This window comes from Candoia aspera, chromosome 1 (assembly GCF_035149785.1).
Source record: "Candoia aspera isolate rCanAsp1 chromosome 1, rCanAsp1.hap2, whole genome shotgun sequence".
NCBI classification, from domain to species: domain Eukaryota; kingdom Metazoa; phylum Chordata; class Lepidosauria; order Squamata; family Boidae; genus Candoia; species Candoia aspera.
This window is the reverse complement of record NC_086153.1, coordinates 15,694,871-15,717,769: the sequence shown is the minus strand read 5'-3', so window position 1 is coordinate 15,717,769 and position 22,899 is coordinate 15,694,871. Positions and strand designations below refer to the sequence as shown.

Below are 22,899 nucleotides of genomic sequence, written 5' to 3'. Positions count from 1 at the left end.
AATAACAATATTCTAAAAAAAAATTCAATTAATTCATAAAGTCATACTAAATAATAGCACCATACACTTTCAAGGATCTAATTCATACATTCCTAATTCCCAAATGCCTGCTTAAATTACCAGCATTTTAACAGCTTTCTAACTGTTAAGAACAAGAATGCAGCTCTTATTTTTAAGAGTAACCAAGAAAGGGAGCTCCTTGAAATTCACAACGCATGGCAACATGTACGGTAGCCTCCTCCATCATACACATTTCTACAGCTATACTGAGGAGATATGGCTCGGCACAAACACCTGGTCTGTATGCAGAAGGTTCACTACCAGCGTCTCTGTTTATAAGGATCAGGCAACAAATGATAGGCAAACGCTCTGCTTCAGATACTGGGGAGTTGTGGCTAGAATAAACAATAGTGAATTATCAGAACCAATGGTCTGAGCCAGCAAAAGACTCCTCCATGTGTTCATAAGCATACCCAAAATTAAACATGAATATACAGCATCTGTATGTACTTGCTGTAATGGAAACAGCAGATTTTCAGTCATTGTAACTATGGCACCCACAACAAATTTTGGCATGTTTCACTTTTCTCCCAGGTAAGTGTGCAGACCCCAGAACACCTCACTGCCCTCATGAGAAACTTACATACAGGTCAGGAAGCCACAGTACAGACAGAAGATGGCGGAACAGGTTGGCAAAAGAGTATGACAAGGCTGTACACTCTCTCCTTATTTAGTCAACTTCTACGCTGAACATATATATTAATGGAAGATGGATTGGAAAAAGTTGAGAATGGTTTTAAAATTGGAGGAAGATTTATTAATAACTTGCACTGTGGTCATGACACTACCTTGACAGCCGAAAATGCAAAGGATATGCAAGCTCTAGTAATAAAAGTTAAGGAACATAGTGAAAAAAATGGGACTAAGATTAAATATAAAGAAGACCAAACTAATGACAACAGGTCATTAGACAATGAAACTATCAAAATGGTGGAGAGCTTCTGCCTTTTAGGATCAACCATCAACAGTAAAGGAACAAGCAGTCAAAAATACGCCTCAAACTAGCACTTGGTAGAGCAGCCATGAAGGCCTTGAGAAAAATATTCAAATGCCATGATGGGGCTATGCCTACAAAGATCAGAATCATGCAAATCATGGTATTCCCTGTGACATTCTAGGAAAGCAAAAGTTGGACTTTGAAGAAGCAGGATAGGAAAAGTATTGATGCTTTTGAATTTGAGCATTGGAGAAGACTCCTGAGAATACTGTGGACAGCCAAGAAAACATAGATCAACAAACAAATTAATCCAGAGTTCTCACTCGAGGCACATTATCTGGAGTGAGTTCAAGTTTGTGACTCCTGAAGAAGTGGACAGGGACCTTCAAACTGTGAGTTCAACCAGCTGTTAAATCCAGATCCCTTCTGGGTTGTTAAGGCTGCCTGGGAGTGACATGTGACTTGCAATGATGTTAGCTTCTTTGAGAGAGGGTATGGTTCCTTTTGCCTTGAGGGAAGCATTGGTGCATCTCCTCAAGAATCCATCACTGGCCCCAACAATTCTGGACAATTTCTGTCCACTCTCCAGTCTTTCCTTTTTAGAGAAGAGTGTTGGGCAACAACTCCAGTGTATCCTGGAGGAAATGGATTATGTTGACCTGTTTCAAACAGGTTTCAGATCAGGGTACAGTACAGGGACAGCATTGGTTGCACTTGTCAATAATCTTTGGCAGATGGGGATGGTGTGTACATCCCAGTGCTCCTTGATCTCTTGGTGGCTTTTGATACAGTCTATCATGGTATCCTTCTGAATTGCTTGTGGGAATCAGGAGCAAGGGCCACAATATTAAGGTAGGTTCTAGTCAGTGTTCACAGAGGGAAGGGGAAGAGATCCAACCTGCAGCCCCTCATTTCTGGAGTGCTGCAGGGCTTAACATTCTCACCCTTCTGTTTAACATATTCATGAAACTGCTGGGTCATCAGTATGCTGATTGTACATCTCCAACCAAGGCCATCCAAGTGATGCTGATGTTCTGTTGCAGTGTCTGGACGCCATATTGCTCTGGATGGGGAAGAATAGACTGAGGCTCAATCCTAACAAGATTGACTGCAGATATTTGGGACCCCTGGTCCTGGAGATTCTCTACCTTTAGTCTTGGATGGGGTAGCACTTTCCCATTTGAGACTGATGCAAAATTTGAAGTTTGTCATGGATTCACACCTTCTGCTCAAAGAGCAGATGGCAGGTATGGCCAAGAGTGGTTTCACACAGGTTCATCTTGTGTACCAGTTGCACCCATCCCTAGATTGGGAGGTCCTTCAGACACTCATACCCTAGTCACTTCACAAACAGACTGTTGCAATTTGCTCTGCATGGGGCTGCCCTTGAAGACCACTGCTACAGCTGGTCCAGAATGTGGCAGTGCAGGTAGTAATGGGCCTCAGTATGCCTATGTTACAACACTGCTGTGTGAGCTGCACTGGTTAGCTTCTGAGTGCATTTCAAGGTGCTGGTTATCACTTATAAAGCCCTTCATGACATAAGGCCTAGTGATTTGAGGGACCATCTATTTCCAGTAGTTTCTGCCTATCCAACCAAATCAGACACAATAGGTGTGCTTCAGGTAAATAATGTCATGTATCAGGACCTAGAAACTGTGCATTCTCTGTAGTGATGCAGGCCCTCTGAAACAGCATCCCCCAAAAGATTCAAATGGCTCCCACCCTGATGGCATTCAGAAAGTCTCTGAAAACGTGGCTATCGTCCCAGGCAATTATTTGTTGTGTATGGTTTGCTTACTGGATACATATGGTCTCTGTCCGTGCTTTTGTTTCTTGCTTTTTACATGTAAGCCATCCAAAGTCATATGGAGTCAGGCAGCCTCTGAATTATATTAATTAATTAATACCTTTAAAGTCATACTGCTCTACAGCAAGCAACTGTAGTGACCACAAAAATTAAACACTAGTATCCTGTTTTTATTCTCAGTACTACAACAATTGTACTGGTTCTACACTGAAGCTCTCCATCTTAGTAAAACTTTTAGGTTAATTTAACAGCCCTTTTAATGAGAGAGTTCTACTACCAAGCATTTATTCAGTCCTTTAACAGAAGTACCCTACTCATCAGATCCTTACAAGTTTCTGTAGCTGCTTTCTGGACATTTAAAAAAATGATGGCTAATAAGTAGGGATCAAAAGCAAAACACTCACCCTTATACCATTAAAATAATTCTACTTGAGAGAACTGTTATAAACTCTTCTAATTATAATGCATCAACAGCTCTGAAAACACTACTCCTGAATGACCTTTATTGAAACAATAATTCTTGGGCTTTGTTGTCAAAAACCACAAACTAATTAAAGTGGAATTGTTCACAGCATGAGACTGGGCAGTTAAAAAGCAGTAGCATTTAAAACCCCTTCACAATTTCCTCTCTCTGTAAGTAATGAATAATTTAAACAATATTCAGTTAAACACAAGATAGCCTAAGGTACTGGACTTCCAGCGGGGACATGGAGGACTGAACAGCTGTGCCTGCGGGCTCAGCAGGTGGAGCTGACAATGCAGCAGTTTTTTCAGGCTCAGGCAGGTTTCCCTGAAGCCCAGGAGTGTTCTCCGGAAAAAAGGAAAACACCTGGAATCACCCCTTTGGCCTCTGGACAGCTGCTTGCTTCCAGAAGATCGCAAACAGCGTTCACGTTCAACTGGTAAGAGCTAGCTGGGAGACAGGGGTGTCACCATTTTCCAAGCTGCACTGTAGCCTTAAAGGGACACTAAGACCGGCCACCCCATTTCTAAATCACCCAATTCATTTTTTTTTAAAGTATGCATACCCTAACAGAGGCTTTCTACAACAAGGAGAAGCAGGTTCTCTTGGTGCTTATCATTATTTCTGGAATTGGTTTTTTTTAAATTCTTTTAAAGTTTTGGACTTTGTTTTCCCTCCAAATGTTAAGGAGGATCAAGAGTAAATAACTGTTTCCCTGTTATTATTTTTGCACTACATAAACTTGAAGATATTAGCATTTTCCTACACATTGAATTGGCTGATTTGAACCTTCAGCTTTCTGTTTCTACTTTCTCTGGAGAACTGTCTGCATATCTCACTTTCACTTGTGTAAACACATTCGGGAACTTTTTCATATCTTCAACTTTTGCTGTTTAAGCTCCTAGGGGGCTCCATAATCTACTGCATGAGACATGAAAGATTTTAAACAGATTCTCTTCCACCAAGACTTCCATCAAGATTTTAAACCGATCCTTTCTGACTCCTACCAAGTTTTTATGCAAGACATTAGGACATTGTGGAAAATATGTGGTCCAAAATGTGTCATCTTGTTGGGGAAGTAGTGGATGAAACTGAGGAATTCAACAGTGAGAGAAAAGTTTCTTCTAAGAGTGAGATCAGGATTTCTCTTGAGATGCTGGATGAAGATAGTGGAGTTGGAGAAATTTAAGGGAGAGAGTGATTTGCAAGCCACAAGTGAAATTGATCTTCTGGAGGAAAGCTATGAAAAAGAAGGGGTTATGATGTATGGAAGGCTTTCTGAAGAGCAGTTGGAGTTTTTGAGGGGGGCAGTTGGGCTGTTTGATCTTTTTAAGAAACAAGCTCTGTGTACATTGTAGGGATATGTAAATGCTCTTTTATTTTGAAGTGGGATAAGGGTTAAAGAATATCTATCTGGATTGCTTTTAAGGTTTGGTTCATTTCATTTATCTTCAATGATTTGTATTAAGATTAATAAGGCATAAAAATGTCTACTTGGAGGGTTTGGGGTTTAAGATTAAGATCATTAAAATTTTGTATTATTAAGTATAATGGCAGACAATTTATGTGCTTTTTAGTTTGATTTTTATTATAGTAGACAGAAATGTATAGAATAGTAGTAGGAAGGGAATAATTAAATAGATGGTATGTTTGGGGAGGGGGAAGTTGTTTAGGAGGTTTATATGAATTTTGCTTTTTTTTTTTCTTTTAATATAAGGGGAGGGACTAACTGTACTTAGTGATTTTTATAGTGTGCCAATGTGGAATGATTTATAGAAATAATGTGGCTTTGGTTTAATATAGAGTAAGGGATTGATTATGGAAAATTTTTGTACATCCTTGCTGTTAGAAGTGGGAAGTCACACTTCTCTGTAACTTTGAAAAAAATTTCTCTTGTGTTTTCACACCTTTTTAGTTTTTTTCTCTTTTTTGTAGTTTTTTGTTTTTTTGTTGCTTTCATCTTTGCTTGAAACAATAAAATTCTTATTAAAATAACAAGATAGCCGGAGGTACTCCTTAGCATGAGCGGAGGGTCAGATATTTCACTGCTTCTGAAAAATATTACTGTACATGTTTCCTATTCTTTTCATTGCCCTTTTTCTTTGAAATCCTTTAGGAATGTTCAAAAAATGTGGCTATCCAAAAGAAGAAAAGTCAGTAATACCTCTTGGTTGAATACACAGGGATGTAGAAAATTTCAATTTCCTTAGTTTCACTTGGTATATTTCTCTATCCAACCCAACACTGACTACTCTTACCAGCCCTTACTTGACAGGATCCTCTCTGTAGAGGATCAAAAGAGCAAAGATTAGCTTAAGTAATTAACATTTGAATGTTCATCTCTCTTTAAATCACAACAGCACAATAAAAAGGAATAATTTCTGAAACCTTAGTAATGAATGTTCTGTGATGGCCATATCCCCCACAGCAGCCAGTTTGTGAATGTGCAACTGTGTTCATGGAAGACAATTTCTAATATACCATGCTGTCATGAGTTCTGATGGTGAGCAGGAGGGGGCCACTATCCAGGGGCAAAAACGCATGCGTAGTTTAGAGACTTTGAGCTGTCATTCAAAGAGACACAGAACAGACCCGCCTTGACTTTTGGGGGTTTATCTGTCTGGGTTTTCCCACGCTTCTTCAGTTTGGTAGGATTTTCTGTCTAGTATAGCAATAATAAAGCACTAGAGACTTCTTCCTTGTCTCGGCGTGGTTCTTGCTTAGTCAGGACACATGCTGTCAAAATTCTAAATGTGCCCTTGCCGCCCCCCCAAAAAAGTTTGCATGTTTGCAACAGCTTGTGAGCTAACTAAGGTGTAACATGCACACAAATATAGTAAGCACTAACATCCTTCACCAAATCTTAACCAATATACTCGTTATCAGGCCTCTACTTTGCAACACTTTCTATTCTATTATTTAAGACTCTCCAAGGTCCAGGCTTCTGTTATCCATGTTTTACAATCTGTTTACTAACATATTTAGTCAGCTATAGAGTTAGAAGTACAATGTTCTCACCAGACCTAGTGCTCTGGTACCACTACAGAAGAGCAATGTATCAGACAAGAACGTATAGCTCTAACTAACTCTATACAGGCACACAAGTTGCAGTAGTGCTTCAAAATACCCAGAACCTTCATTACTATAAAAACAAATATGGAAAAAAATCTAGAAGTGTATAAAGATTCAGAGAGTATTTCAGCCTCAAATACAATAGTAGAACTGCCCTTGTGCACATGTACATTGCCACATGCGCACACCATGTTAAGCAATTTGGAATCAACCGCACATTTCCAGTTCAAAATTCTGAATCATTAATATAGATGAAAGTGTATCTCAAGAGTATGACTATTTCTAGCAAAGTATTACTAATATTACAAACCTGATCAAATACTCACCAAATATTCAATTTTGCTACACTGTTCTGGAGGAGGTTTGTAGATAATACAAGTTTGGGTATTTCGTTTGATTAGGGAAAGGGCTAAACAGAACAATCTACTTTTTATTGCAGTAATTTCTATTGCTCCCTCCCCCCCAACTAAATTTTAAACAGTTTGGTGTAGTGGTTAAGGAGCTGGGCTATAAACCAGGAGATCATGAGTTCTAGTCCTCCCATGAAAGCTGGCTTGGTGACCTTGTGTCAGTCATTTTTCTTTCAGCCCAATCCACCTCACATGTGGTTGTTATAGGGAAAATAGGAGGCAGGAGAATAAGGTATGTATGCAGCCTCGAACTGACCAAAAATAGAGACAGGATAAAAATCAAGTCAACAAATAATTTCCTCAAAAAAATAAAAGGTATCAGGCTTTCTCTTTACAATTTTCTTTCTTCTATTTTTTTTTCCTGAACCTTGTTTTCCATTTTAGTATTTTACCTACAGAACGTAATGTTTAGCAGCAACACGTTAACTTCAGTTTTATACTGGAGCTATTCATTCGTACTGTATTTCTTTGCTTTCCTGGTCATCACAGTATAATTTCTATCTTTAAAAAACAAACATACATTTTAAGAATGCAAACTCTGAGGCAGAAGCTGAGAGTTGGGGATTAAGATGTATCATTAGGCCAACAGAGCACAGTGAATTGGTTGCTAAGTAAAACTCTTCTTTAAGGATGATTAAAAAATATTAAAAAGTAAATGTTCAAATGTCTGCACTTAATTACAGATTGGAAGCAGGTTCAAGATTAACAGCTGGATTTCAAAAGGAGGGAATAATCACAGTTTGTATGTTGATTCATCCCAGCAGTTTAACCGCATGTCCTGGGTGCATCTGATATTGACCTAATTTACATGTCTGGAGCCAGCTCTAAGATTCCTCCTACAATCCTAACCGTGAAAAATACGGCTGGTATATCAACTCCTTTTTTCTTTCTACTTGTTTGGGTTTCTTGCTTTGATAAAGACTTCTTTGAGAATCCAAAAGACTGTTAGAAAAGACTTATGGACAGCTGCTTTTGTACATGGGAACTGTTGTGAGATTACTATATGCACAAAGATGGAAAGACTCTGAAGTACCCACAGTGGAGGAATGGTTGGTGAAGATGACAGAATTTGCAGAGATGGCAAAACTGACTTGTTTGATTAGGGAAAAGACAGTAACTACATTTGTCAGTGACTTTAAACCCTTTATGGACTTCTTGCTGGAAACAGAAAAAAATGAACTTGTGATTTATGGGTTTGATGATTAAGAAATGGTAGAATATGGAAAGAGGAGACCCATGATGTAACCTTAGAGAGGACAAAATATAAATGCATTTATAACTGCTGTAAAGAAAATCGGAAGACACTTTTTAATATCTTTTTTCTTTTCTTTCTTTCCTATTTACTTATCACTTTTACTTTTCTATACTTTTTAAATTTTGTATTGTTTCTACTTTGTAAAAAAACCTCTTTAATAAAAATTAATTTAAAAAAAGAGTATTCCAAAGACTGCATTTTGTAACCTCAGATTCACTTAATAAAGTATTTCTCTTCATGTGCAGTTTGGGAAATTTTAAATCATAACTTCCTAGAGGTGACGGACTTGTCCCTGGGGGAGCTGGGGGTGTTGACGACCGACAGGAAGCTCTGGCGTGGGCTGGTCCATGAAGTCACGAAGAGTCGGAAGCAACTAAACGAATAAACAACAACAACAACAAACTTCCTAGGGAAAAAAACCCTTGGCACCTTTTAAAAAAAATAAAAATAAATATTTATTAACCATTTTTAAAAGAAAAGCAAAGAGCAAACAAGGAGAAAAAAGAAAAAAATGGGACAGAAATATAGTATCTATAAGTGGACAAAGTAATTACCAAGATTGTACTGTAAGTTAGTGCTCAGTGTATTGGAATTAACCATGAAAAGTATCTATTTTCTGAATGAAAAATGCGATATGCAAACAGGAGGCTGGCCTTCAGCTGACCTCAAACTTTAAATATAGTTGTTATACCATTGTTATAAATATTTGTATGTTTGCATAGTTCTGCTCTCCAAACAACTGTAATGGTACCGTCCATGTATAATTATACTGACCATATATATATATATACTAAAACAAAGCTGGTTAAGTTATCAGCAGTAAAAAATATATCAGATGAATGGGAAAAGGGATTGGAATAATACTCACAATACAATAAAAGTATGGCAGGAAGTTGTTATAAGATAGCAAAATCTATGATGCACAGAACATTTTATATGAACCATGATTCAGAATAATGTATTGGGGGAAAGAAGGGATCAGTCATTTCCTGAAGCCTTGTCATCAATTCCAGAATAAAAAAAAAGGAGGAAAAGGAAGTATAAAAGGAAGCTCATTCTACTGCAGTGCCCAGACCTGGATGCAATATTTTAAGTGAAGCTTGACCAACAGAATTGAGAGGAATGTTGATATCTCTTGATCTTGCCACTACAACTATTTGCATAAATTCTCAGTAGACTAATGCTTGTTTGAGAATTCCTTGACTGTTGTTTGCAAAACACTGTTCTTTCCCATAAACTTCCTTGTCTAGGAAGAAGACAGTGGAAAACCAGTTTTGAAAAACCCTTCCAAGAAAACCGCAGGGACTTGTCCAGGCAGTCTCCAAGAATCGGACACGATTGAACAGATTAAAAAAATAAAATAAAAAATAAAATATTTAATTTTCAAGTCAACCCATTACAAATGTGATTCAAGATGGGAAAATATACAATATTTTCCTGGCTAACTATCTTATTTTATCCTTGTCATACAGTGAAAAAAGCTTGCCATACTTACAAAACTTGGGAAAGAAGTTAGCTAAATAATGTCAGTTCTACCTCATACCCTTAAAACTCAGGCATGCAAGATTTCAACAACTATGCCTAAGTTTTTGGTAGTATAAAGTACACAGTGACCACTTCAGAACTAAGTCAAAACTGATTATCAGTAAGATTATTTCTCAACACAATCTATTTATAAAATAATAGCACAGAAGCTTTTCTTAAACATGTTAAGGACAAAGCAAGCAACTGTCAAATTCAGACAAATATACGTATTGGTGGAAAATAACATTTTGTTAACACATGTAAAATTACTAACTGAAACATACAGAAGAGTTGTGCAGCAGTGTTAAAGGTCCATAAACATATATTATGCCATAACATATCTCATGGCCCCAACACATTTAACTATTGAACATTTGCTATAAGTATTCATGCTTTTTATTTATAAGATTTATTTATTTATAAGATTAATATAGCTGCCTGACTCCATGACGACTCTGGGCAACTTACAACAAAAATAATACAGAAATCATAAAGAAAACAGAAAAGAGACAAAAACATCTGGAAGAGATAACCATCCAACTCAACAGATAAAATCTTATGAGCAGCTAATCTGGGGAAAAGCCATGTTTTTTACAATCTTTTAAATGAATGCAGGGTAGCAGCCAAATAAATCTCTAGAAGATAGGTGCAGCAACAGAGAAGTTCAGTCTGGATCCCATCAGATTATACAGTTTGCTTTCAGATGTGATATGACGACTTGAACTCTTGCAGTGTCAGGAAATTTCAATGAGAATAGCAGTGGCTTTCAAATCAGGAAGTAAATATATAATTTCCCAAAGATCTTAACCTATTTGGCTTTGACTTACTTTATTACTTCATACAACAACTGAAATTGTCTCCAGCTTTGTTAATATGAAGATGGTATAGTTGATTTCTTTTCCGAGGAATACGTGTATCTCACATACCATTGAGCAGTATTTTGATGTTAAGAGCTGGAATTTGTTCACCCCAAAAATGTCCCAAGCCATAGGGGACTGTACTGCAATCTAGCAACGTCCCATACTTGATAAGATCCACTTTGCATGACTGTGGCTCCCCTTCACTCCATCTAAAAATACACTCTGGTACAGATATTACTCAAAGAACTACCACATTTTTTCTCCCTTCCCCTAGTTTTTTATTCCTGGCTTGGTGAAGAGTTCTAAAAGGCTTGAATGTTTGCAGCCATTTGGTATAATAACTGGATTGTGAATTTCTTTCTCATGGTGAACAGGAGCTATAATCCCAAAGATCAGGATCTGGAGACAATATGATTCCTTACCGAACAAATGAGTCATTATTATTGCCAATTTTGCCTAAGTCAAGATAATAATTTTCAAAGGTTGTCCAAGAGGCAAGTCGAAAAAGGGCCTAAATAGAAGCCGTGAGTGACATTGTACTACTAATGGATACAGGATGTACAAGAAGGTTCAGGTGTATAGTATGGAAAGAAGGGAATTTAACCATTTGACCTAAGAAGATGCTTACTATTTGTAACAGGCCAATTTCAACTTAATCAACCATACAGTTTTCAGAGTAACGCTAAGTAAGAATTCTTGAAGGAGAGGTTGATTCTGTATGACACAATTGTATAATAAGCAAATAACACCACTTCCATGATGTTAGGTGAGGTTTCTATTATTCAATTGGTCTGACTCATTCACAGAATTCTAAAGAATCCCAAGTGATTATTTCCTCCATTTTCAACTCCTCTAGGTTTTCTTATTACTTCTTCCATCTTTTTACCATTAAGGTGAGAAAAATGGAATAGCTGGACAAAATATTTTAATAGTAGTGGTAGGAACCTTTCTTTTGAAAATATTCCTAGTTTTGCAAAGAGATCTTACTTGGAATGTTCATTCATGCCCTCAACCTAAGAACAAATGGATCAAAAGGAAAAAAGTAGAACTAAAAGAGCCATAAGAAAGGTTGCTCACGGTTAACCTAACATTTACACAAAGGCCTGACGTTCTAATTCCTAGCTTAAGGGAACACATTTAGTGGAGCCCAATACCTTTTAGCTGTCTTTTATCCATCATATGTACTTTGGAATTTTTTTTAAATTTCAACTTGTAATATTATCTAGTCTTCTATTTCCTATCTTAGTTTATCTATTTGAAACTCAATTCTCTCTTGTCCATATCTCTCAAATAACTCTCACATCCACATCACTGTTAGCAACCTACAGTTTGTTGAAGTCACCACATTGTATAAAGTAGACCTGCATATGACTTACTCTAGTTTTGGACACAAAAGTGTACATTTCTCCTTACACAGCCCTCCTCTTAATATTAAGACCCACTCTTCCAAAATCTTTTAGAACTTGCTCTAAACCAGACTGATCTGTAGAAATCTTCCTAATTCTTCTTCATGCTTTATATTATATCAGCAACAAAAGTGGCTGATTCAACCTCTTAAGATCAGGAACTTAAACAGCTGATTCATTATTCTGAACATCTGGTTGGCAGCATTATGGGGTTCAGAAATCCTAGTCAGCTGGAAGATTTGAATTACAGAGAATTTACAATTAAGTTCTGAATTAAATGAGACAGGGACCATACATTTTACACAAATGTCACTGTTGAATCATGGCTGAATCATCAGATAAGAATGAATGCATTCAGAATACATGCCTCCAGGCAGCAAACACAGAGGGAACCATTGAGAGAGAAATGCTACATGACTGACAATATGCTCTAAGCAACATTGGTTGTTTTGATTATGTGCCATAAAGTCAGTGTAGACTTTTAGCAACCACAGATAAATTTTCTCCATGATGATCTGTAAGCAACATTTGTACTTATCAGTAAAATAATTCAACACAGAATAGGCAAAATATAATATAGAAATGTCATTCAAAACCAAACAACCCTATGCACTAGAAATAAACATCCCTGAATCATGGGACTGACTTCCAAGAAAGTGAATCCAGGATGATACTTAATTGATCAATTCAGTTGAGTACATTTGCATATAAAAAGGTAAATATGCCTTTGAGCTGAGGTCCATTTCTAGTATGTCCATGGCCTTACCCATACAATACATCTTAGCAATGATACAGAACTCATTTATCATTCCTTTTTTCTGTTTTTTTCCCACTGGGGTCTAGCCTATTGTCCTGGAATTGTCTGATAGATATTCTCTACCATACTTAACTTCTGAGCTCAGACAATGTCAGTCAGAAACTGTCATTTGCTGAGACAAATTTGCATATTTGTATGGATAATAATTCTGAAGAGGAAAAAAAACCTGCATTACAGTTTTAAATACTATGTGACTATATCACAGTCTCAGTAACTTATCTGAGATGAAATCTCAACTGGAATGGATCCAGGTCATCAGTATCATTCAGGTGTGTCTGGAGCTGAAAGACCACCACTCATCAAATCATCTTGCTCAACAATGGAATACCTAAGACTGGTCTATAATTTCCGAGATCTTATCTAGATCTAACCTAAATTAGCAGCAAATACTTCCTGCTTAAGGTAAGTTATAACCCCAATTTATAACTTAGTTAGGGAGGCATTAATCATCTCCTTAAGGAGGCATTAATCATCTCCTTAAACAGAGGGTCAGCCGACATCTGCCTATTTGATCACCTAGGTGGGACAACAAACAAATTGGCAGAGTCACTCATCTCTCTACCTTACCCATTCCATATCCCTGAGATCTACAAGCTGGAAAAAATCCATATGAACATAACAAGCAGTTGTTGAAATTAGCTCCCTATGATCTATCCCAATATTGGAGTTCAAATTGATGTGAATCTAATCAATTTTGTCTTTAAATTGTTGAAAATTCTCACAAAGAACCTCTGTTTTGACTCTCCTCTGAGTGGATGAGATGCCACATAATATGGAAAATATCACTGGCCTATTCTGTGTGGATGCAATGTAGGCAAAGATGCCTTTTTCACAGCATTCCCTGCCAGAGAGTAGGATTTCAGGGCTCCATTCCATGTTCAATCCAATTCATCCCAAGGGTTCCTCCGCTTCCATTCCAGTCTTCAATTAGCTATTTTATTGCTCTCAAGTCCATGGTAAACCAAATGCTGATTAGGCTTTTCTAGAAGGAAGAACATGTTTAGGAATGATCATGTCAACTACCCTGGCTGTCTCAGTATTTCAGAGATTGGCCATAGCTGCAACAGTATTACCAAGAGTTGAGGAATGGTTTACTGATTGCGAGTTTGCACACAGAGGTATAGCTTGGTAGTGGTTACTAGGCAAGGCAATAGCAATAGCAAATTAAAAAATAGGAAAAATAGCCAAACAAGCCATGATTACTTAATTGTCTTGTTTCTGACTTCTTCAACAAATCATAGCTATTGGATGTCATAGCTGTTCAAAAGCTTAATATAGAAATCTGAAGAAGTTTAAAAAATATTGTTTATTTCAATTATCCAATCATTTCCATCTGTCCCCATTCCATATGGAAGAAACAGCAGAAAGGATCACAGAGTGTAAATCAGTGACCAACAGATTCTCACACTGATGTATGAGTTGGTGAGAAAGAAGTATAAAGAACCCTTTTTTCCTCTGGTACAAGAATGCTTTTGATTCAGATAGGCCTATACAAATTGTACTGAACTGTCTTGGATCATTAAGCAAACCAAGAATTCTACTACCTTGCGAGCATATTTGTGAGTTCCATCAAAGAAAAATGTACATTTAGGACAATGGCATTTTTAAAAAAATCAGTCTCTAAAACAACTATTATCAGAGTTATCTTAAATCTTTATTACAAGGACTTTAAAAAACCACAGGAGAGATATTTTACTTAATAATGCTGTAGAAGGCAAAAAAGAAATACTAATCCAGGTCAAAGGAGAAAACTTCTGATTTCAACAATCGGGTTATTTGCTTCCTTCTCCAAGCTGGTACATCTCAGATGTGCTGGCATCAATTCTATAATGCCCCGTCTGCACAACCATTAGTGGTTCTGGTTTAAGATAGTTAAAATCCAATACATTTGGAAGACATCAAACCAGAGAAAGCTGCTCTAAATTAAAAATCCAAATGTTCAGTCATATTAATTCACAAGCCAAAATTGGAATTCCTCACACAGATTTCACACAGAATATTTTCAGTTCAATCAAGCAGCCTCAAAGCATTCTTCAGTTCATTCCATATTACTGTGTGCCCAGTTTTAAATTATTCAGTAGAAAAATGACCTAATGATTTGAATATTTATTTATATTTCAAATTTAGTCACTGCCTATCTCACTCAAAGACCTACTCTGGGCAATATAAACGCATTGTATATTTTTCTCTTGATCATGAACTGAAACTACAAGCTGCCTATAGCATGCATGTGTCCTTAATAGTTACAGATATCCTAGGCAAATGCAAAATTTCATTATTTTGACACAGAATTTTTTCCTTAAAAACCGATTTGGGCCCTTAAGTGATTGTGAGTGTCACAACCCAATTTTTTTTTCTTAAAAATTGTATTTAAAGGTTTTTTGGCAATTTGCATAGACAATGCTCGGTCCCCTTTTCCACATGATTTAGTATTCCCCCTCAACAGCTAGCATTTTTTACCTATCCTTAAGCTTCATGTCTTTCTTCCCAGAGTTTGTCAAAAAACAGTAATAATAATCATAACACTTGAAAGAAAGGCTGTATCATTTAACTGGAACAATTCATCCAAATAAGAGTTCGTATTTCCTTGGCACAGAATAAAAATATATTCCGAACATGCACTTTAAAAGCAATAGCCATCCCTTTGTGCTTGGCATGCTGGCAATGCCAGAGTTGACTTCATTAAATTCTGAAGATGCTGCTGAAGCCCTCCTGGAAAAGCAAGCAGAACTAGAAAAATAATATGTGGAAGATCCAACAAGACGGTGAATACAGATAAAAAATATACAAGAGTTAGCGAGTTCTATAACCCATTTTTTTTCTTAAAAATTGTATTTAAAAGGTAATATAAATATATCCATAGAAGCTATGTTCCAGCTATGTGTCCACGGAAAAAGCACTACGCAGCACTGACAGAGAGAGTATCTCTGACGTAACACCCTTAACGATATACCCAGCATTTTATAAATATTGGACAATTCAGTTGAAGTCACAGAGAGATCACAACCTTTATAGGATAAGAATTGTTTATAAGATACTAAATAATAAGGAAGATGATGTATGTTGGGCAGCAATAAAAATAAATAAAAAGGGAAGAGACTGAGTCACAAATAAGTTGTCAATTGTCCCTCTGTTCACATGATCCAACTCAAATCTAACAAGCTTTGAGAAATTAATAATTAATTACCCCTCTCAATCTAAAGGAAATATCTCAGAGAGAAAAAAGGAGAGGCAGAGGGAGAGAGATGCATGTTATTATCAGAAAAGGAGTCAGGCATCCTCCTGTGGGTCTAAAATAAGCTTGTGATATAAATTTGGGGAAAGAAATGGAAGATAGAAAATAGTGAACCCTTTGGAAATCGGGGTATATAAACAGTCCATCACCCATGCATTCACTATCACTTCAGCAATCCCTGTTTGTCTAAAAGAAGCTTGTCCCAAAAAAATTTTCAACTCAGAGTACAAACCCAGATGCCTATCTATCACTGAAAATACAGTTCATATTACTGGCAGATATGAATTACTATTATTAAAGCAACATATTATGAAGTCTGTTAAGAGGATACAGATTAAACTGCAGGAGCAAGTAAATATCAAATAATGCTTTCCAATTTAAGAGCTAAAATGCATACTCCATCTGTAAAGTTATCATCATAGAAAGAATATATAAACAGCTAAGCTGAAACAAACATTCAATAGTAATTTCACTCTTTATCATTTGCTTTTTTAGATGATTATTAGAACAACAATGAGTGAAGGCATTTATCTGCATTTAGATGCTTACCATGTTACTGTAAAAATATACTGTACACCCACATTTTCTCTAAAGATCAGATCAAAATTTTTCTTCTCACACCAACTCTATAGGCAAAATAGGATAAAGAGCTTCTTGGTGGAGCAAATTCTATTAAGCCTTTCACACAGACTCATTTAATAAGCTAGCTCCAAGCCAGGAAGTTCTGTAAGATACAACCATGGTTTACTATATATTTTGAATGACGACTCCTCTCAGTTACAGTTATTCCTCAAATCTTCTTTGATAATTCCCAATGCAGCTGAGTGGAAGTTGTCCACCCTGAAAGCCCTGCCGAGTGAAGAAATTGTTGTTGTTGTTTATTCATTTAGTCGCTTCTGACTCTTCGTGACTTCATGGACCAGGCCACGCCAGAGCTTCCTGTCGGTTGTCAACACCCCCAGCTCCCCCAGGGACGAGTCCATCACCTCTAGAATATCAACCATCCACCTTGCCCTTGGTCGGCCCCTCTTCCTTTTGCCCTCCATTCTCCCTACCATCAGCATCTTCTCCAGGGTGTCCTGTCTTCTCATTATGTGGCCAAAGTAGTTCAGTTTTGCCTTTAATATCATTCCCTCAAGTGAGCAGTCTGGCTTTATTTCCTGGAGGATGGACTGGTTGGATCTTCTTGCAGTCCAAGGCACTCTCAGAATTTTCCTCCAACACCACAGTTCAAAAGCATCGATCTTCCTTCTCTCAGCCTTCCTTATGGTCCAGCTCTCGCAGCCATATGTTGCTATGGGGAACCCATTGCTTTAACTATGCAGACCTTTGTCAGTGTGATGTTTCTGCTCTTAACTATTTTATCGAGATTTGTCATTGCTCTTCTCCCAAGGATTAAGCGTCTTCTGATTTCCTGACTGCAGTCAGCATCTGCAGTAATCTTCGCACCTAGAAATACAAAGTCTTTCACTGCTTCTACATTTTCTCCCTCTATTTGCCAGTTATCAATCAAGCTGGTTGCCATAATCTTGGTTTTTTTGAGGTTTAGCTGCAAACCAGCTTTTGCACTTTCTTCTTTCACCTTCATCATAAGGCTCCTCAGTTCCTCTTCGCTTTCAGCCATCAAAGTGGTATCATCTGCATATCTGAGATTGTTAATGTTTCTTCCAGAGATTTTAACTCCAGCCTTGGATTCCTCAAGCCCAACATGTCGCATGATGTGTTCTGCGTACAAGTTGAATAGGTAGGGTGAGAGTATACAGCCCTGCCGTACTCCTTTCCCAATCTTAAACCAGTCCGTTGTTCCGTGGTCTGTTCTTACTGTTGCTACTTGGTCGTTATACAGATTCTTCAGGAGGCATACAAGATGACTTGGTATCCCCATACCGCTAAGAACTTGCCACAATTTGTTATGGTCCACACTGTCAAAGGCTTTAGAATAGTCAATAAAACAGAAATAGATGTTTTTCTGAAACTCCCTGGCTTTTTCCATTATCCAGCGGGTATTGGCAATTTGGTCCTGAGTTCCTCTGCCTTTTCTAAACCCAGCTTGTACATCTGGCACTTCTCACTCCATGAATTGCTGAAGTCTACCTTGCAGGATCTTGAGCATTACCTTACTGGCATGTGAAATGAGTGCCACTGTTCGATAGTTTGAACATTCTTTAGTGTTTCCCTTTTTTGGTTTGGGGATATAAGTTGATTTTTTCCAATCTGATGGCCATTCTTGTGTTTTTCAAATTTGCTGGCATATGGCATGCATCACCTTGACAGCATCATCTTGCAAGATTTTGAACAGTTCAGCTGGGATACTGTCGTCTTCTGCTGCCTTGTTATTAGCAATGCTTCTTAAGGCCCATTCAACCTCACCCTTCAGGATGTCTGGCTCTAGCTCACTGACCACACCGTCAAAGCTATCCCCGATATTGTTATCCTTCCTATACAGGTCTTCCGTATATCCTTGCCACCTTTTCTTGATCTCTTCTTCTTCTGTTACGTCCTTGCCATCTTTGTTTTTGATCATACCCATTTTGGCCTGGAATTTACCTCCAATGTTTCTAATTTTCTGGAAGAGGTCTCTTGTCCTTCCTATTCTATTGTCTTCTTCCACTTCTGTGCATTGCTTGTTTAAAAATAATTCCTTATCTCTTCTGGCTAACCTCTGGAATTTTGCATTTAATTGGGCACATCTCCCCCTATCACTGTTGCCTTTTGCTTTCCTTCTTTCTTGGGCTACTTCCAGTGTCTCAGCAGACAGCCATTTTGCCTTCTTGCTTTTCTCTTTCTTTGGGATGTATTTTGTTGCCGCTTCTTGAACAATGTTGCGGACTTCTGTCCATAGTTCTTCTGGGACCCTAACTACTAAGTCCAGTCCCTTAAATCTGTTCTTCACCTCCACTGCATATTCCTTAGGAATATTAGTGAGCTCATATCTAGCTGATCTGTGGGTCTTCCCTAATCTCTTTAGTCTGATCCTAAATTGTGCAAGAAGAAGTTCGTGATTGGAACTACAGTCAGCTCCAGGTCTTGTTTTTACCGACTGTATAGATGTCCGCCACCTTTGGCTGCAAAGGATGTAGTCAATCTGGTTTCAGTGTTGTCCATCTGGGGAAGTCCATGTATAAAGCCGTCTCTTAGGTTGTTGGAAGAGAGTGTTTGTTATGCACATTGAGTTGTCTTGGCAAAATTCTATCAGCCTATGTCCTGCTTCGTTTTGTTCACCCAGGCCATGCTTACCTGTAATTCCAGGTGTCATTTGACTGCCCACCTTAGCATTCCAGTCTCCCGTGATGAAAATAACATCTCTTTTAGGCGTGTCGTCCAGTAGGTGCTGCCGATCCTCATAGAACTGCTCTACTTCAGCTTCTTCAGCATCTGTGGTTGGGGCGTATATTTGGATCACTGTGATGTTAGATGGCTTGCCCTGAATTCGAATTGAGATCATTCTATCGCTTTTTGGATTGTATCCAAGCACTGCTTTAGCCACTTGACTATTAATTATGAAGGCTACTCCATTTCTTCTGTGGTCCTCTTGTCCACAGTAGTAGATCTGGTGGTCATTTGATGTGAAATGGCCCATTCCAGTCCATTTCAGTTCACTGACACCCAGAATGTCTATCTTTAATTTTGACATCTCACCAATAACCACCTCCAATTTGCCCTGGCTCATAGATCTTACATTCCAGGTTCCAATGGTGTGTTGATCCTTAGAACATCGGATTCGCCGTTCACCACCAGCACCGTCGGCCGCTAGCTGTCCTTTCGGCTTTGAGCTAGCTGCGTCATCACGTCTGGGGCTAGTTGAACTCATCCTCTGTTCCTCCCCAGTAGCATTTTGACCATCTTCTGACCTGGGGGTCTCATCTTCCAATGGTATACTGACATCTCTCTGGTTGTACTGATCCATTTAGTTTTCATGGCAAGAATACTGGGGTGGATTGCCATTACCTTCCCCAGGGATTGCATTTAGTCTGACCTCTCTGTCATGACCTTCCCGTCTTGGGTGGCCCTTCACGGTTTAGCTCAGGGCATCATTGAGGTGCTCAAGCTCCAGCACCACGACAAGGTAATGATCCTTTGCTGAAGAAATAACGATCCTTTGCTGAAGAAATTATCCTAGACTTTTTTTCTGGGATGAAACCATCAGGCACTGTTTTCAGATTGCATTAATTCCTGTATGTTGGCAATTTCTTTTCCTCAATATTCCCTGTTGCTGGGTCCAAAATTATTGGTTCTTCTTGGAGTTTTGTTCTGGATGTTGTTGATTTGCAAACCTTGGCTTTCCTAACCTTACGAATACCTCTCCTTGCTTCTGGATAACCCTGTTTCTACTCCATTTCCAGCAGCAGTGGTGCACTCAGTTCACTGTCAAAGGAAATTTACTGTTCACCATCAAAGGAAGAATACTACCATGTTAAGACCAGTTTTCCAGATGCAGAAAGATCACCAAAAGGAAACTTTAAAAACCATAATGTAAAAAAAATGTCATAGAAAAAAATGAAAACCATATCTAGATATCTGAAATGACAAGCACATTTGCCTCTTCTATGTGTTTGTAAAAAGTCACTTGCTAGATTGCCTGTGGTAAGAATTTCTTCTAGGCAATTTTAGGCTGTATTTTCTCTCAGGGCAGCAGAAATGTGAGCATGCAGTGTGGATAGAAGCCCTTTTTAAACAGGAGGCCTCAGGTGAGAGATGTGCATGTTATCTTCTTCTGCTTTGTAAGGCAGCATTATAGACAGAAGTCATTGCTAGTGAAACTACATAAGGCACTTGCAACCCCTTATGTAGTTTCCTCAAATACACAGTACTTATCCCACAGCTGAGAAGAGGGAAACCATTATTATATTGAAGACACTGGTGATATTAACAGCAGGCATGTACATCTCATTCCCCACTTCTCAGGGCTGAGAACATTTCAAAGGAAAAACAGACCATGATTGTTAAAGAAGATCTCATTTTCTGACTTAACACACTCCAGTCACATTGCAAATAACTGTACAACAGCAAGACAAAGCAAGAAGGTGGTCCTAGAAGATGCAATGCTTTCACTGTTAACTCTTAATAACAGTATTTCCCTCTAGCAACTATAGCGACTAATAAACATGTTACCTAAAAACATCAGAAAGCTCTGGGTAATTTGCTACTGTTTGTGTAGCCCCCTGAAGATATCATGAAAGAAGCAAAGAATATTCAAATAGTAGCTGGACAAGTTTTCAGACAAGAAAAAGGCTGCTATTCTCTTCAAAAGATGATATAAATCCTACCAAATCCCCATCTTGCTTTAAATATACACACCACTAAAGAAATTGCTTTAACTATGAAAATAACTTTAAGTTTAGCTTCATACTTCACTTTTATTATTTGGCTATTCCTTCCAGCCATTCAGGGAGCTGGCTGCCATGTCCCATAGGAGCAGCCAGCGTGATGCGCAGTTCCCTCACTGAAAGTACACTGAAGGAAAAAAATAGGCAAAAAACCAAGACCATTGTTACTTGTTTCAGAAGCCAGTTCTCACATCCGCTCTAGGTAATAATTCTTAATATTATAATTAAGGTAATAATTTATTGCTGCACAATGCTGAACAGGCACACGGTGGAACGAACACGTCTGCCTCTAGTACAGATGATGAATGGGTTCTTTAGTTATTGGTCAGCTCCATATATAAACTGTCCCCAACACACTGAAAACAGATCACGCACCAATTATAAATCTCTGTTTAGTATGTCATCTTCAGGAAGGCTAGCAATACTTTTTTTTAAATAACCACTTAGGCCACCCAAGTGCTACCAATACTTCATATAAAAGTACACCTAGTAATCAGGTAGCCTAATAAAGTTACCAGGTTACAGAAACAAAAATTGGCAAACTGAAAATTAATGAAAACGTATTGTTATTTGCGCATAACAAGTTAATATGAGTTTACGGAAATTAGAAATTCAGTAAACTAAATAGTTAATGTTTTAATCGTTTTTCTTTTTTCCCTTTTAGGTGATCTATCTAGTGGAGATACTGGCATTCAGCTGAGAGATTTAAAAAGACTTTTAAAATTCTTTTTGTTAAAAAATAACTTAATATATTCTGTTTTTTATTACTGACCCTTCATCAACTGTATTCTAAGCACTAATTGTACAGCTTTTGCAACTTCTGATATTATCTGTATTATTTTTTCTTTTATTTCACTCATCCTTTAATGATTAATAAAAAAAACATAATGTGAACAAACTATGCATTGGTACAGACAGACTATTTACTTCTTTTTTTATGAGCAAATAGATAAAATTTTGTGATATCCAGGACTTGGGTTAAATGTACCTAAACAAGATTAAAATGGGTGTGGGAAAAATAATTCTGTTCTGGGATCAAACCATTTGAAGGACACTTGAAATGGCATGCTGTGGTGACGACCTGTTCTATGATGAAATGTTTAGTTGAATTTATTTATTTATTTATTTGTTTGTTTATTTGTTTATTTATTTATTAGATTTGTCCCCACCCGTCTCCTCCCACCAGAATAGCCTGTTGCACAGTGAAACATAACCCTATGTTTAGGCACAGATATTCATAATTTCAAACATGTTGAAATAGCAAAAAACTATCACTTCCAGGTGACATACTTGCATGACGGGAGGAATTAAGTGAGAACAAATGAACTGGACACTTATTCATATCATTGTTTTTTAGCACAGAATGTTTAGATTATTATCATATACAAATATTTCCAATGATACTGGCATTCTCTTTTTCAAACAACATTTACTACTGTATTTTTGTATTCTGGGGAACATACAAACTACTACTCCATGCTGAAATCGTAAAATTTAATGGGGAAATTTTCCACAATAAAACGAGGATTCTACAATAAGTAGAGATTGTTCCACTTTACTCTGCCTTGGTGTACTTGGTGTCCAGTTATGGGCTCCACAGGCTAAAAAAGACAGTGTCAAATTGAAGTAAGTTCAGAGGATGGCTACTAAGACGGTGAAGGGTCTGGAAACCAAGCCCTGTAAGGAACATATAAAGGATCTGAGTTTGTTTGGCCTGCAGAAA

At 37.7% G+C, this 22,899-nt stretch overlaps 1 protein-coding gene across 2 annotated transcripts in view; it reads right to left on the bottom strand.

Annotated features, from left to right (window-relative positions):
• The window catches only part of RABEP1 (rabaptin, RAB GTPase binding effector protein 1), a 62,535-nt gene that overhangs the window by 32,028 nt on the left and 7,608 nt on the right, over positions 1 to 22,899 (bottom strand). The window lies entirely within an intron of this gene.